A 5,441-nucleotide genomic window follows, 5' to 3' on the forward strand; every position below is an offset into this window, starting at 1 on the left:
ATGTCACCCGCCACGAAAGTCTCTCTCGACGTGGAAACCCCGCGCCGAAGAGTAAACGCGAAGGCTTACCATACGAAAGAAAACGGTATTATACGCCTGTGGTATGTGCGTCTCGGCTCTGTGATACGCGATCGGCAGAGTTACAAAAAAACGTTGATGGGCCACGATTTCCGTGCGTCTTACATCTTTCGACGATGGGACGATCCACGCGAAGAGTAGTTACGTGCTCGCGCGAGGTGCGATAGCGTCGATTCGCTTTTCTGTACGGGGAGAAATAGAACGATGAGTTGACTTATCGGGTCTTCGTTGGAATTACCGTCGCTGGCATTGTGAACTCCAGATGACCTTGTGATTCCTTCGTCGGGCACTGGTAAAGGGTGGCGATGATTCGTTCTATAATAGAAATACCCGTCGTAGCGATTCGGCCGAGTCACCCGCCACGAAACTCTCTCTCGTCGTGGAATCCCCATGTCGGAGAGTAAAACGCGAAGGCTAACTATATATAAGAAATATATAGTATTATTTATGCCTGTGGTTCTCCGTTTGCCCTACTCTCAGATACGCGACTCGGAGAGTTACGAATAATCGTGATGGACCACGATTTCTGTACGTCTTACATCTTTCGACGATGGGACGATCCACGCGAAGAGATCATTCCTGCTTGCGTGAGGTGCGATAGCGCCGATTCGCTTTTCTGTACGGGGAGAAATAGAACGATGAGTTGACTTATCGGGTCTTCGTTGGAATTACCGTCGCTGGCATTGTAAACTCCAGATGACCTTGTGATTCCTTCGTCGGGCACTGGTAAAGGGTGGCGATGATTCGTTCTATAATAGAAATACCCGTCGTAGCGATTCGGCCGTGTCACCCGCCACGAAAATCTCTCTCGTCGTGGAATCCCCGCGTCGTAGAGTAAACGCGAAGGCTTGCTATAGAAGACTATAGTTTATACGCCTGTGGTTCACCGGTTGCCTGCTCTCCGGGGTACGCGATCGCGCAGGAGTTACGGAAGAACTTGATGGGCCACGATCTCCAAGCGGCTATATCTTTCGACGATGGGACGATTCACGCGAAGAGAACGTTCGTGCATGCGTGAGGTGCGATAGCGTTGATTCGCTTGTCTGTACGGGGAGAAATAGAACGATGAGTTGACTTATCGGGTCTTCGTTGGAATTACCGTCGCTGGCATTGTAAACTCCAGATGACCTTGTGATTCCTTCGTCGGGCACTGGTAAAGGGTGGCGATGATTCGTTCTATAATAGAAATACCCGTCGTAGCGTTTCGACCGATGTCACCCGCCACGAAATTCTCTCTCGTCGTGGAATCCCCGCGTCGGAGAGTAACCGCCGAAGGCTTGCTATAGAAGACTATAGTTTATACGCCTGTGGTTCACCGGTTGCCGGCTCTCCGGGGCACGCGATCGCGCGAAGGTTACGGAGGGACGTGAAGCGCCCGAGCAATGAAACGTCCGCAGGAGGAAACGAGCAACCGCCGAACATTGTTTCGCGACGTTTCCATAATGTATTGTCGTTTCGCTCGCATCCCGCTTCTTTCCCCTAGTTTCCTCGACGCGTAGTTTCGCAGCCTTAGTGGACGAATCATTCTCGATTCGAGGAAAGATATGCAGTGGGGCGTGCAATGAGCCCGCCAGAGACCACGATCTCCAATGCGTCTTTACATCTTTCGACGATGGGATGATCCACGCGAAGAGAACGTTCGTGCTTGCGCGAGGTGCGTTAGCGTCGATTCGCTTTTCTGTACGGGGAGAAATAGAACGATGAGTTGACTTATCGGGTCTTCGTTGGAATTACCGTCGCTGGCATTGTAAACTCCAGATGACCTTGTGATTCCTTCGTCGGGCACTGGTAAAGGGTGGCGATGATTCGTTCTATAATAGAAATACCCGTCGTAGCGATTCGGCCGAGTCACCCGCCACGAAACTGTCTCTCTTTCGTCGTGGAAACCCCGCGTCGGAGAGTAAAACGCGCGAAGGCTGTGACTGTAACATATATATATACAGTATACAATGCCTGTGGTTTTTGCGCGTGTCGGCTCTTCGGTATACGCGATCGGCCAGAGTTACGGAGGGACGGTGAAGCGCACGAGAAATTGAAACGGCCGCACGATTGGAACCGAGCAACCGTCGAACATTGTTTCGCGACGTTTCCATAATGCGTTTTCGTTTCGCTCGCATACCGCTTCTTTTCCCCTAGTCTCTGAGACGCGTTTTCGAGCCGTTCTTCTACTATCGATTCTCGTAGAGAGAAGGGACCGGGTAGTCTGGAAGTGGAACCCGCATCTTGCGTGTACCGTACACGGAATTGAGAGGACCGGCCGTGAAGCTCGTTTTAAAGCCGTGCGTCTGACACCCAACTCTTGCGCGCCAATTTCGCGGCAAGAGATAATATGGGACGAATGACCGGCAAAGAGCCAGCTGTGAAGTCTGTTTTTTTAATCGAATCCGTGGACGTGTGTATGCCGTAGCGTCGCTCGTCGTGTTCGTTCATGGTCGTTCCGAGAGAAAGAACGAAAGCGGTAACGAAGGGACCGGCCGTGAAGCTCGTTTTAAAGCCGCGCGTCTGACACCCAACTCTTGCGCGCCAATTTCGCGGCAAGAGATAACATGGGACGAATGACCGGCAAAGAGCCAGCTGTGAAGTCTTTTTTCATTATTTGCTTTCAATCGATCGATCGGTACGATTCGTGCAACGTTTCGCGCGATGCGACGCGAAAACATGCGCGCAACAATAGATGCGTCTGATCGGAAGAACGCGAGGGTCGACTGCACGCGATGGATTCAGTATCGGGTAGGATACAAAATATATCCCCGTCGTTTCCACGCGTGCGAGTCTTCTGCGTCTTTCGCGGGTTTTTGAATGCACTATACGCCCGGAACGTCGAGAAATATATACATATTACTTGAACGTTTTTCGTCTCGAAAGGCTTCGGTGTCGTCTCCAAGGCGACGCCTGAATCTCCTTCGCGCGCTGGTCGGAGATTCAGGTATCAACTTTTATCTTCTCTTTGAAAGAAGAGAGATATTAGGTCGAACAAATGAGAATAAAATTATATATGTGAAATATAAAATTTATACGATTACCCTGAACGGTGGATCACTTGGCTCGTGGGTCGATGAAGAACGCAGCTAATTGCGCGTCAACGTGTGAACTGCAGGACACATGAACATCGACATTTCGAACGCACATTGCGGTCCACGGATACAATTCCTGGACCACGCCTGGCTGAGGGTCGTTTACGTACCATACACTGCTTGCGTAGCTCTGTCAAATCCCCGCAGTCGTTCACCTCTTCGGATCGAACGTTTTTTTACCGAAGGGCGCAAAGAACGTTTCTGAGTCGGGTTAAGAGAAGGATGCTACGTACGAGCGAACGATGGGTGTCTCGTCGGCGTTTGTCGCGGACACGCGAAAATTCTGTGAATTTCACGGACAGTGTACGTTCTAGTTGTTGCAAAACGATCGGAATCGTTTGTATGGACTCGCGTGAGTGTTCGCGGCGTCGTGCGTCGTTCAATTACGACCGCCCGCGGATACCGCTCCACTGCGATATGGATCTGAGCGACAACTTTTTCGGCTGTTCGTGAGATGAACGGTTTCGTGTGTTTAGAAAAATTTTTTTTCCCGCGCTCCCGACGTCACCTGAAATGATGCGTCAGAGGTGAAAGAAAATATTAAGAAGTCGAGAGAGAGAGAGACTACACACGTTTTATTCATATTTTGTATACCGTGCGTGAGACGGATGTGCACGACACGTCGTATGTCGGTATATTACCGACTGGCCCCAGGGAGATTGTTTTCTTCCTCTCTTACGAATGAGATGTACGTTTCGGAGGATCGTCGTTACCGAAACACACGGCAAAACGAGACTTCTCGCAGCAGAACCTTTATACACAATACACATCGACTCTTTTTACCCCGAGAGAGAGAGAAAAGGTGTATTTCTTTTTTTTATTTTTCGAATTCGACGCACGAACGCTTTGACGACTGGAGAAAAACACGGTGTGTGTTAAAATCGTGCGGGACGAGCATGCGTATTCGTAACGGGTCGAATAGTTCTTATTCCCCGTCGTCGCGTGTCCTCGCTGGACCACCACCGTGCGCTTCCGCCACGTTCAGTTGAATTTCGAAATATATATATATAAAAAGAATCACCATATACTCTCTTTCGGGAGGTGTATTTTTATCGGTTTCTGCTATAGAGAAGAGACGGAGATCGTGTTGTGAGGTGTAACGTTTCTGTATCCCCGTTTCGGAGGATCGTCGTTATCGGCGGAACACACGTCAAAACGAGACTTCTCGCAGAACCTTTATACACAATACACATCGACTCTTTTACCCCGAGAGAGAGAAAAGGTGTTTTTCTTTTTTTTTTATTTTTCGAATTCGACGCACGAACGCTTTGACGACTGGAGAAAAACACGGTGTGTGTTAAAATCGTGCGGGACGAGCATGCGTATTCGTAACGGGTCGAATAGTTCTTATTCCCCGTCGTCGCGTGTCCTCGCTGGACCACCACCGTGCGCTTCCGCCACGTTCAGTTGAATTTCGAAATATATATATATAAAAAGAATCACCATATACTCTCTTTCGGGAGGTGTATTTTTATCGGTTTCTGCTATAGAGAAGAGACGGAGATCGTGTTGTGAGGTGTAACGTTTCTGTATCCCCGTTTCGGAGGATCGTCGTTATCGGCGGAACACACGTCAAAACGAGACTTCTCGCAGAACCTTTATACACAATACACATCGACTCTTTTACCCCGAGAGAGAGAAAAGGTGTTTTTCTTTTTTTTTTATTTTTCGAATTCGACGCACGAACGCTTTGACGACTGGAGAAAAACACGGTGTGTGTTAAAATCGTGCGGGACGAGCATGCGTATTCGTAACGGGTCGAATAGTTCTTATTCCCCGTCGTCGCGTGTCCTCGCTGGACCACCACCGTGCGCTTCCGCCACGTTCAGTTGTATTTCGAAATATATATATATATATAAAAAGAATCACCATATACTCTCTTTCGGGAGGTGTATTTTTATCGGTTTCTGCTATAGAGAAGAGACGGACGATCGTGTGTGACACCACGTGGTAACGTTTCCGTATCCCCGTAAAATACGTTTATCTTTTCTCGTAGAAAAGAGAGAGGAAGAGGCAGGAGCTCCTCTTTGGCGAGGCTTTCGAACGTCGCGTCCCGTCCGCCGGAATATAATGATATAAATATATAACCGCCGCCGACTTTGTGCGAAAGCGTTGAAACGAACGCGTCGGTCGCCCCATGGTGTGTGTTTGTCGTGTCTTCTTTTCCTCTTCTGCACTTCTCTTCACTGTCGATCGCGAGACCGCGCGAGATCCGCTTCGGTCGTCCAGTCCCCGAAAATTCTTCTCGGACGGGCGTTAAAGTTAACCGGAGCGCGAGATCGTCTAGCG

General features: G+C 49.3%; 1 non-coding gene across 1 annotated transcript; it reads left to right on the forward strand.

The window, feature by feature from the left end:
* Positions 1–3,098: 3,098 nt before the first annotated feature.
* Positions 3,099–3,253, forward strand: LOC143175918 (5.8S ribosomal RNA). The gene has a single exon (XR_013000561.1). It is a non-coding gene; the product is annotated as a 5.8S ribosomal RNA (ribosomal RNA).
* Positions 3,254–5,441: the final 2,188 nt, after the last annotated feature.

Source organism: Nomia melanderi, unplaced genomic scaffold (genome assembly GCF_051020985.1).
Source record: "Nomia melanderi isolate GNS246 unplaced genomic scaffold, iyNomMela1 scaffold0248, whole genome shotgun sequence".
NCBI classification, from domain to species: domain Eukaryota; kingdom Metazoa; phylum Arthropoda; class Insecta; order Hymenoptera; family Halictidae; genus Nomia; species Nomia melanderi.